This window comes from Trichomycterus rosablanca, chromosome 16 (genome assembly GCF_030014385.1).
Source record: "Trichomycterus rosablanca isolate fTriRos1 chromosome 16, fTriRos1.hap1, whole genome shotgun sequence".
NCBI classification, from domain to species: Eukaryota; Metazoa; Chordata; class Actinopteri; order Siluriformes; family Trichomycteridae; genus Trichomycterus; species Trichomycterus rosablanca.
In genome coordinates, this window is record NC_086003.1 from 18,625,069 (window position 1) to 18,637,567 (window position 12,499).

Genomic DNA, 12,499 nt, shown 5'->3' on the forward strand with positions numbered 1-12,499 from the left:
AATTAACACCTGACATAAGCATCAAAACCATGAGCTTCAAAGGGGAGTTGTCCCATCCTCTTTCTACTCTACTAGGAAGGATTTCCACAAGTGTGCCTCTCTGTGCCAATTTGGCATTTGTGAGATCAGGTCCTGATGTTGTACTGGCTAGTCAAACCATGTCTTCATGGACAGTGCTTTGTGACCAGGTGCAATGTCATGCTGGGACAGGGTCTTCCCCAAGCTATTTTCACACAGTTAAATAATTGACTTTATAGACCCGTTAATAATGGGTGTGCCTGAAACACCTAAACTTAATCATTAGGAGGGCTGTCCACATTTTACCACATAGTGTATGAGTATTAACCTCAATTTTACTTAAAATTCAGAAATGACCTTTGACTTTGAACAAATGTGATCTGAGTGTGTGCCCAAAAGGCTTAAGTATCTGGCATAAACAAGTCAAATTTCATTTTAAAGTACCTTATGATTTTTTTTATAACATGCTTTTCAGTTTATTGCAATAGAGGTGGAGACTTGGAGACCCCAAAAGGCTACAGTTTTATAGTCTTCCAATCTGATCTCAATGTTTTGCCTGTCTAACTTTACTCCTCACTGTGCATGGGAGCAAAAGACCATTTAAATCTTTTCCAGACAGATTCATAACAGCTTCTCTTGTTAAAAATTGTATAATTGTTGTAACATTGGATATGGACAATTTGATGCGTGTCGCTTTTTATAGGCTTTTTTTTTTTTTTTTTTTAATTGGCAAACATTTGACTTACGTGTATTATGTGTCTATCCTTCCCATGTTAATAAATCATTAAGTGTATATAATTGTTATATAATTGCTATATTTTTATATTTGTGACTATAGTCATAGGTCAGTATGGGGTCAGTGTTTGTTTCTAGGTCAGTGTGTAGGTGCAGGGTTGGGAACAGGAATTCCATCTCTTGCTTCATATAGGTTTGTACTTGTGTTGAACTGGGTGCCAGCATTGATGGGAGCTGTAGCAAGGGTGAGAAAAGTGTACCTGTAGGTGTGAGGGATGGTGTTATTCCTACACCTCCAGAGTGTAGAAGCGTGAGCTGGCAAAAACTGGTTGTGGCATCATCAGGGTCACAGAGCAACACTAGACGCTGTGACCCCAAGGTCTCTTGGCACCTGAGGTCCGGCGGGGCAATACACAGGCATCATATTCATGTATCCCACTGATATTGTGAGCATTAATATTAGTTGGTCCCCTTTGTTTTCTCTGTTGTTCTGAGAAGGCTGTTTACCAGTATATTACTGCAGCGATTCACTTCCACTTTGCCACAGGAATATTACTGAGGTAGACCAATAATTTTATGCTCTGTCCAAGCCAGTCAAGTTCTTCCATACTAACTTTAAAATGATTAATTTATGGACAGGGTCTATTTCCAAATATTGGCACAACACTATCACTTTAGTGTTATACAACATATTGCATATTAAATATGACATATCACATCTTTTCAATTTATAATAACGCCACATTTTACCATGGCATCTACAGTATAACAGGGCTGAAAATATAAAAAATTACATTCTATGACAGTCCCATGGCAAACGGCATGACCTATTAGTTTGATTTATATTTGAAATTGCATGACGATATTGCATTGCTTGATTCTTAGCACAGGTAAGCTGTGTGCGGTTATTGTTAGAACCACTAGTTTAAATATTTTGGTTCAGCTTGAGGTCAGTGATAGTATCTTAAGGTGCAGGGGTGGGAACAGTACTGAAGACACCACTGCCTGAAGTAGGAAGGGTAAGGAAAGGTGTCATTCCTACACCTCCCCAAATTAGAGTGGAGGTGTGAGGACTGGGGGGGAGGAACTACATCAGAAAAATCAGAGAGCAATACATGAGCCCCTTTTCCAGTGCACACTTTCCTACAGTATGGTACGGTACACATCCAAATCCAGTACTATCAATGCCATACTTAATGTGCTATTGTCCGTTTCCAATTGCACTAAGGTACCCGTAAAAGTAGGAGGAGTTTTCTGAAGGTGAGCCTTTAATGGCACTCTCCACCAGATGCTGAGAACAAAAACATGTTAACTGTAAACAATAGCTGTAGAAACAATAGGACATTTTAGGTTTGCCCCGCTGTGGTTGGTGTGGTCTTTAATTCTCTGTTGCACTGTTAAAATTTTGTCTTTAATAAATATCTATTGCATTTGGGCATTAGTGCTCTTGGTGTCTGGTCAAAAAGGGTAACCGAGTTTAGCAATTGAAACAACCACCAAATTTTGGATCACAGATTTAAAAACATACTGTATTATAATGCACCATGCAATGCAAAATGGTCAACACAAGCTAGGGCTGACAAGGAAATATTTTCACAGCAGCACGTCAAACTTGACATACATTTTTCATTTACATTTTCGTCATTTAACAGACGCTTTTTTATCCAAAGTGACTTACAGTTATGACTGAAGGCGAATTTGAGCAATTGAGGGTGCTCAGGGGCCCAACAGTGGCAGTGGTGGGGCTTGAGCCAGCAACCTTCTGATTACTATAGATAGAATAGAATTTGTCATATATACATATACAGATTTACAGTACAACGAAATTCTTACTTCTCGTATCCCAGCTGTTTGGAAGCTGGGGTCAGAGCGCAGGGTCAGCCATTGTACAGCGCACCTGGAGCAGAGAGGGTTAAGGGGCTTGCTCAAGGGCCCAACAGTGACTGTATGGCAGAGCTGGGATTCGAACTCTCAGCCTTTTAGTTGATAGCTCAAAGCTCTACCAATTAGGCTACCACTGATCCTACTACTCCAGTACCTTAACTTCTGAGCTATCACTGCCCATAATTCATATTATGTCAAACAACAGGCAGACAGAATGGTCATGCAAATTCATATTCATTATTCCAAAGTGACTTACAATTAGGACTAAATACAATTCGAGCTATAGAGGGTTAAGGACCTTGCTCAGGGGTCCAACAGTGGCAACTTGGCGGAGGTGGGGCTTGAACAGGCAGCCTACTAATTACTAGTCCAGTACCTAAACTGCTAAGCTACCTTTGCCCTACTAAAACTAAACTGCAATAACCATCTAGTATTGTTCAAGCATTAGCTAGATTGGTATTAATCACACATATTGTAATCTTACTAACTAATCCGGGTTCGTCAGACTGCCAAGAGAATGCTACAGTTGGCTAAATAGTGGCAAATGTAGTGCCAAGCGTGGTGGGGGTTGAGTAATGGTCTGGAGCTGTTTTGATGGCTTGGACAGGAAATTTTAATGCTATAGCATATGGCATTCTAGTTATGTCCTACTTTACCATACAAATTCCACACTGTACAAAGCAGGGTCCACAAAGAAATGGTTTTCTAAGTTTTCTGTGAAAGAGCAAGACATCCCTGATGAATTGGTATGTCAACTCTTAGCAAGGCCTGGGTGACCTATCACCAAACATTACTACTGGTCTCTACTAATAAAATAATTGCTAATAATTGTGGTTGAGTGGAAGCCAGTCCATAAAGCCATGTTTTGGTAAAGTCTATGCTTGTGGGTGTATGATGACTTTAAACTATAACTATTTGTTATTAGTAGCGATTGTGATCCTGACCCATATCTTTCTACAGAAAACAATTTCAGATATAATACAGCCAGTTAATCAGTGAAACTGGTTGCTAAATCAAGCTCCATTGGATTAGAACCAGGAACTAACACAAAGATAATTTAATTTGGTGATAATGTTTCCATCTGATTGGCTTCAGAAGCAGCTGAATGTATTATATACTGTATATTGCTGGTTGTTCACCTTTAATATTTCAGCACTACAAATATAGCTGAGGTCTAGTAATAGTTATCCAGTAGTATTTCAACCACATGGTGATAAAGCTTACTATACAAATTTACTTCCTACCCACAGAAGAAGTGTCTGTGTATAATGGAAACACAATACTCTTGAAAAGCAATGTTTACCCTAAGAAGCAATACTGTACAAAACATTTCATGGGTTTTGTTGAGGTCAGAGCTTGTAGGTGCTGATGTGGGAATCTTGGTTCAGACTATTAGCCCATGCAGGCTGGAGTGTGTCTTCCAACACCTCAGCTCTCATTTTGGTCTGTGTAGGAGCTAGACCAGCCATCACACCTCCATAGGCACACTTTTCTCACCCACTACTCCTCCACTCTCTCTGCTGGCACCTCCATCCCTATGTCTGTATTCAGGCTCACTATTCCCACAGCAGCACCTACCCACGGTGCGTCTGGTCCAAAACATGACTGTCACTGACCTTATTTTGACCTACTCTATTTGACCATGCTATATTCAGAATAAAAATTTGCTGAACATATTGTGATATTGCCTTGTGAGTATGCCAATGTTCTACTGGTTGAGATAGATCAAAGCTGGCAAATTAAACCCTGTTCTTCTGATATGAGCATGGACACACCTGTTAATTTTATGAACAAGTACCAAACAAGTATTGAAGCATCTGTAAAAATCTTATTTTTGCTATAAAATGTTCATTTATTACAGACACATTATATAATTTACTTCTCCAGTCGGAACCCTAGCGCTTTCTTGTGTCATGACCTTGCTTATGCCACTCCTCTTTGCCAGACCTCACACCTCTTCTCTCATTTGTGAAGGTGTCAGATTGGCTCCAGCATTCACGCCTACATAGGCACACTTCTCTCATCTCTACTCCCCAAGGCTCTGCTTGCACCCAGTAAGGAATGCTATACTGTTCCCAACCATGCACCTAAACTCTGACCTGGACCCTTACTGACCTCATACTGACCTGTGCAGTCACCTCTAGGTACTGGTCTGATATTACATTGTCATTCTGTAAAATACAAAAAAGACTGGGGCCTTTTTACTGATTGATCTTGGGGCATGATAATCATTGGGAAGATTTTCGCATGACCATTCATTTTCAGAAACCAGCTCTTTTTGAATTTTAACAGGATGGCATAGCTGACATTAGCTTAGAATAGCATTAGGATACCAGTCTTGTTGTTGGCTCCAAATCTTGTCACTAACTTTTTGATCCTTTGTTGGGGCAGTGGTAGCTCAGCAGTTAAGGTACTGGACTAGTAACCAAAAAGTTGCTGGTTCAGGCCCCACTACTGCCAAGTTGCCATTGTTGGGCCCCTGGCAAGGCTCTTAACCCTCAATTGCTTGAATTGTATTCAGTCATAATTGTCAGTTGCATTGGAAAAAGCATCTGCTAAATGCCGTAAATGTAATGTAATGATCCACCCTTGACCCAATTCTTCAATTTAACCTTTGCTGGGAATCACTTAGATTACCTGGTTTAAATTGAAAATAATTTTTCTGCACTGTAGTGTTTAATTTGACCCCAAAACCCTTTTAAATAATCTGAATTGACATGAATATATCTGACCATTTCAAAGTATTATATTTTTTAAAAAATCATGGGCACTTTTCATTTCCAAAATGTTTTAGTGTCAAACATTTTGGAAATGAATGTGATATTCTTGCTTCTTGTTGACTCATAATACAACCATACAAATGTTGCTTCATTAGAACAGGTTTACCTTGGCCATAGATAGTACGAACTTTTAATGTAAATAAAATGTTTTTATAATGAACATCACATTTTCTTTAGAATTTTTCTACAATTAATTGTCAGTAAACCCTGTCACTGCTTACACCGATGAAATTGACTGTACAATGCACCATGTGAAAGCCATGTCTACAACATATTTTAGTGCCAATGGCATGGTGGGGCACTGTAAACAATATTAGAAACTTTATTTTAATGACAACAGCCCTGACACCTATCTTACGTCTTCTCTATTCTCTCTACTGCCACCAGTTACTTGTATTGTACTGTATAATTCCACTTCAGCACCTACATTCTTTGACCTGTCAACAAACACTGACCTTGTAGGACATTTATTAATTTAACATTCATTGACAGTATAGCTTTTTTTTTTTTTCTATAATTGTTGGGTTTTTTTCCCCTTAGTTAGGTAATGGGTGGTTCCTGGTAAGGTTGCTCTACACTGTGTCTGTATTTATACTATGTACTTTTTGACACTTAAAGTCTGAACTGTACGTAGAGTTTATGGACTGCTCATTTTAGGTTTAAGTCACCACTTAGTCGAAACTAGGCCATTCCAAAAGTTTTATTCAGTTTATTTTTTAGTAATACAGATGTAAATTCCCTTTTGTATGTTGATAATGACCCTGCTGCATAAGCCAATCATTTTTGTAAAAAGAGAACATTGTTCCCTAATAGTGGTAAAATGTCTAGGTTCTGACACAACAAAGCACCAGCTATTACTGTAAGACTGCCGTGTTTGACTGTTGCTAATGTTCATATTATAACATTATGTGCTCTTAGCTTTTTTTCTAAAGATAATATCCTGTGTTGTATTTAAGCAATTTTCAGTTGACTGTGCTGTCTATAAAATTAGTGTAATTTTTTTTTTTTTTTTTTTTTTACAGATGTACTAATGTTTCTTGGGACAATTTAAACCTGAATAGCTAAAATGATTCTAAGGTCATGACCTGTGGGAAAATATGTTTATGTTAGTATTATTTTATTCATCAGTGGCCCTGTGATCTTGGGTTTGTTGTGTCATGACTCTTTACACTTCTACTCCTATTTGGAGAGGTGGTGAAATGACACCAGCTCTCACACCTCCAAAGGCACACTTCTCTTACCTCTCTGCTCATCAAGCTTCTAGGGTACCAGTAAGGTCAGCAGTACTTTTCCCACACCAGCACGTACACCCTGACCTGGACAAAAATACTGACCTTAAACTGACCTGTTCATGTACAGTTACTGACTTGATATTGACTGATAATGTGCATAATGTAGGAGCCCAATTTTTCTATATAAAAAGAACTTGGACTACATAGTACTGCCAGAAGTACTAACCCAATTTCTAGAAAAGTTGTGACATTTTGTAAAACAGTTATCTGTAATTTCTCTTAAACCTTTATTTAATGGACAAAGTACAAAAAAATGACAATGTTTTGGCTGGCCAACTTGATTCTATTTTTGTAAATATGAATACATGCTGAATTTCGTGCCTGCATGCCCAATTAGGAACTGGGCAAATTAAAAGTGAAAAGTTTATGGAATATCCACAGTGCTATTAAATGAAAAGATGGTAATAAGTTCCACTTAACCAAAGTATGTTGCACATCTCAAATTTGGAATCAACTAATATTTAAAAAGAAACCATTAATTAATGTTTCATACTGATTTAAATTTACAAATATACCAAGGTAATTTATACACAATTGCTTTGTTTTTAGTGTTTCATGTATTGTCCTAGTATCTTTGAAAATGAGGTTTGTATTTCATCCATTTTTCTATGTCCAGGATCAATTTCTATGCAGCCTCATGATCGCAGTGTTTAGTATTGCTCTTAGTCATGCCTCTGCATGTTTCTCTTCACTAGGCTTCACACTTCTGCTCTCATTTGGGAAGGTGGTGAAATGACACCAGCCCTCACACCCTAATAGGCACACTTCTCCCACCCTCTTTGCTTCTTAAGGTCTGTGGTACTGTTCCCACTGCTACACCTACACACTCTGACCTGGACAAAAATACTGACCTTAAACTGACCTGTTCATATACAGTTACTGACCTGATATTGATTGATGAGCAGAATGAAGTAGCTGAAACTTCCTACATAATAAGAACATGGTCTACATCATACTGCCAAAAGTACTAACCATATTTTGCAGCACACTCAAAAATTAGGAACTTAAAAGTTTATAGAATAGCCTCATTGTGCCCGAGCTTATTTTAGACCTAAAGACAGTGAAACCATGTGCTGTGGTCAGATAAGTCCATGCTTCAACTTGTTTTGGGGGAAATGGACAAAAAGGACCATCTAGACTGTTATCAGCAAAAGGTGCAAAAGGTATGAAGGTGCACCAGTGCCCTCATCCTGGGTGACCTGCATATGTTTGAAGGTACAATTGATGCAGAGGAGTACATTTGTAGCCTAGTGGTTAAGGTACTGGACTAGTAATCAAAAGATTGCTGGTTCAAACCCCACCACTGCCAGATTGCCTGTGTTGGACCCTTTGGCAAGGCCTTTAACCCTCAATTGCTTAGACAATATACTGTCACAGAACTATAAGTCACTTTGGATAAAAGTATCATTATAAATTTCCATGCGGCCTCGTAATCACAGTGTTTAGTATTGCTCTTAGTCATGCCTTAGTCTCTTCACTAGGCTTCACACTTCTGCTCTCATTTGGGAAGGTGGTGAAATGACACCAGCCCTCACACCTTCATAGGCACACTTCTCCCACCCTCTTTGCTTCTTAGGGTCTGTGGTACTGTTCCCACTGCTACACCTACACACTCTGGCCTGGACAAAAATACTGACCTCATAATGAACTGTGCATAGTCCTGTAGTTAATGACCTTAAATGTATTTCCGGTGTGCATAAACTAATCATGAAGTAGCAATGCTATTTCAAAAGTTCCCCTTCTGAATTCCTTTGTTATCATGGGACTTTCCCATTGTAGTTAGATGTACCAAAAGTCTTTGAAAAGCATGCACATTATTATTTTATAAGTCAAGCTGTTAATCTTCAGATTATTTGGAAGATGACCATTTTCTATAGGCTGATATGTTATAAATCAGTCTCGTTTAATAAATACACATTTATAAAGAAACTTGGCTGTCTTTATTATCATAAAACTATTGCCAAAGCCAGTATTGGTCCATGTTGTTACATTAAATATATTATTCTATTCCATTCCATTTTTAAAATGTGATCTCAGGGTCATGATGTTCATGTTACCCTGTGCTGTGACCCTGCTCAAGGCACTTCCCTGCACCACTCCCCACACACTCTCATTTGGGGAGGTGTAGGTATGACACCACCAGTCACACCTCTATAGGCACACTTTTCTCACCATTTTTAGAATCTCTACCAGTAACCAGGTCAACAGGGCATGTAGCGGGGTCTGCAGTACTGTTCCCATCTTAACACCTAGAGACCTGGCCACAATATCCACCAAACATGACCTTAGATTGACCACACATAATATATTAATTGGTACCTTAGTTGGTACCTTATTTCTCTCAATTAGTTTACCATGGGTATGGAAAATATATTTTACAGTAAACCAGAAATTTGACCGTAATTTGATTTTAATGATTACTTGTCTGTAATCAGGGCGTTGATCATACAATAAAATACAATAAAAATTTTCATACAATACCAGTAAGTCTGTCAAAAATACACTCACTCACTCACTTTCTTATCTGCTTATCCAGTTAGGGTCACGGGGGGTGCTGGAGCCTATCCCAACTGTTCAACAGGCGCAAGGCACACAGTAACACCCTGGACGGGGCGCCAGTCCATCGCAGGGCAGACACACATACAAAACCCACATACACACACCCATTCACCTATATGGCAATTAAGTGTCTCCAATTAACCTGACTGCATGTCTCCCGGAAGAAACCCACGCAGACACGGGGAGAACATGCAAACTCTGCACAGAAAGGACCCGGACTGCCCCGCCTGGGGATCGAACCCAGGACCTTCTTGCTGTGAGGTGACAGTGCTACCCACCGAGCCACCGTGCCGCCCTCAGAAATACACAACATAGCAAAAAGTATTTCGATTTTTAACCTAGTAGATTCTGTCGTTTTTAAACAGAAACAGAATAAAGTTATGAAAGAACTCATTTATTAACTTATTTATTCATAGAAAAAAGATTTAGCTGGTCAGCTATGTCTTAACCCTTAAATGTGGTATATTTTGACATAAAGCTACAACAGTAAATAAACTGCTGGAAGTATAATTAACTCAGTCAAGACTCATATTAAAATAACACTTGCATCAACCTTTTCTGAAAATGAATTATTTAGCTAATCTGCTAATTTGGTAGTGACAAACTAAAGGCTTTGTCTCAACCTATTTATTATGTACTACATAATAAGTCAGAATTATAAGGACTGCATATATAAGAACACTATAAGCGTAACAGAAGTATGCAGTTTCATAAGTCACTGGAGTAGAAAATGTTTTAAATGTCAACATAAATGTATTTTGACAGGTTTAGCAATTTGTAAATAAATTGCTTGGATAATAATGATGCAAATTAAAACTCATACTTAAAATCTCATTTGATAAGTTTTGTAGATAGTGCAACTGGTGGAGTGAGTGCCACACAGCAACATGGGTTTATGGGACATGGGTTTAATCCTTACCTCTGGTCACAGTCTGTGTCCGTGTGGGTTCAGAATGTCGACTGGGAAGGTGGTGAAATGACACCAGCCCTCACACCTTCATAGGCACACTTCTCTCACCCTCTTTGCTTCTCAAGGTCTGTGGTATTGTTCCCACTGCTGCACCTACACACTCTGACATGGACATACACTGACCTCATAATGAACTGTACGTAGTTCTACAGTTGATGACCTTATATGTATTTCCAGTATCCATGAACTAATCATGAAGTAGCAATGCTTGTGCAGAATGTCGACTGGTTTTTCTAAATTTTCACTAGTTGTGAGTGTGTTAATGAATGTGTGTGAGTGTGAGGCCTGTGATTGATTGGTGCGTCTGTACAGGGTGAATTCTTACTATGCACATAGCATTTTGGAGCTGAGTAAGTGGTTACTAAAGATAAAAAATAAATAATTTGACATATTAATAGTGGTGTAACCTAACGAGGAAATGTTGCTGTCCATATCAATTTAAAGTATAGGCCTATGTTGTTTTAAAATCCTGAAAATTATTCCTCAGTCAAATGCAAATCATTGACCCACCCTTCATAAACAATTTTATGTAAAACAAATGACCATCTTAATTACATTTACATTAAATGCTTTTGTTGTTTAGTAGTTAATTGGTACATACAGACGCTGTCTAGAGGCTGCCACCACTCCCTCAGCTCTTACATCTGCTCTTATCTAAGAAGGTGTTGCGGTGACAACAAGCCACACACTCCCCAGTCTTTTCTGGCACCTAGTCTGGGTCACTGCAAGTATCAGAGCCAGAACTAGCATTCCCACATCTGCACCTACACAACCTGTCACTGTGTCTCCCAACATAAATACAATTTCATCCATATGATTTGGGTTTTACAAAATGTGCTCCATTTACTGAACATGATATCAGAGTTATAAAGTGAACATAACCAAAGCCTGTGTGGTGAATAATATGACACCCATTTTTTTTTTTATTTACATTTAGGTGTTTCAGCCACTCTTACTGCTAACAGACAAATTGAATCAATTCTACCCAATAAATAATATGCTACCAACTTTCTGGCAGCCTTCTAAACAGATTGTTTAAGGCTTCTTGTTTTATGCACAAAGTCCATAAAAACGTGAATCGACCAGCTTGGTCTGGAGAAACTGAAGTGGCCAGCACAGACCCCTGACCTCAACCGTACTAAACATTTTTGGAATGAACTAGAAAAATCATTGCAAGCCAGACCTTCTTGTCCAAAATGCATACCTTACAACAATTCTTTAGGCTGACTGGGCACAAATTCTTTTAGACACTCTTTAAAATCCACTTAAAAAGGCTGTAGCTGCAAGAGGAAGATCGACTCAATATCAACACAAATTGTCATGTGTCATTTATGCCTGCATTTGAGTACAAAACCAGTTAGTTAATCCTGATTTTATCTTGAAAATGCAATCAATTGAAACTTGAAGTTTCAAGTAATGGACAAACTCTAGTTTAATCTAAAGTATTAGTGGAAGTTTGTTTGTTTATTAGGATTTTAACATCATGTTCTACACTCTTTGGTTACATTCATGACAGAAACAGTAGTTACTCATTACACAAGATTCATCAGTTCACAAGGTTATATCGAACTCAGTCATGGACAATTTTGTGTCTCCAGTTTACCTCACTTGCATGTCTTTGGACTGTGGGAGGAAACCGGAGCACCCAGAGGAAACCCACGCAGACACGGGGAGAACATGCAAACTTCACAGAGAATGGACCCGGAATGCCCCACCTGCGGTTCGAACCCATGACTTTCTTGCTGTGAGGCGACAGTGCTACCGACTTAGCCACCGTGCCGCCCTATTAGTGAAAGAATCTTAAATCGAGTTCATCTACAGTCACTCATTCTTAAAATAGTATTGTTTTGGCTGGAGGTCAAAACTCATCTAAGAGTCAAAGACAGGCCCTTTTATAAAACCAGACTGTTCAGAAGTAGATTTATAATGTGAAGATGTAAGCTAAAGATATTTCTGGCTATTTTAGCATGCTGTGGTTATGGTAAGTATTCCAACAACAACTTTCAAGGTTGTAAAGGTAGAATGGTGCTTTGTGATATGTTTTGTACATTAGAAGAAGAATGTTAAAGCTGATTTGATAAAGAATTGGCAGTCAATAAAACTGGTGCAATGTAGGCGTGATAGTCACATGATTTTAAAGTGTGGGTAGCTAAACTGTGTATAATTTGCAGGGTCTTCAGGAAACTTATATTTTTATCCAGGAAATATTATGTGTTATGAAATTGTAGTTTAAAAGCTAGTTTAAAAAAAGTAGTTTTCAA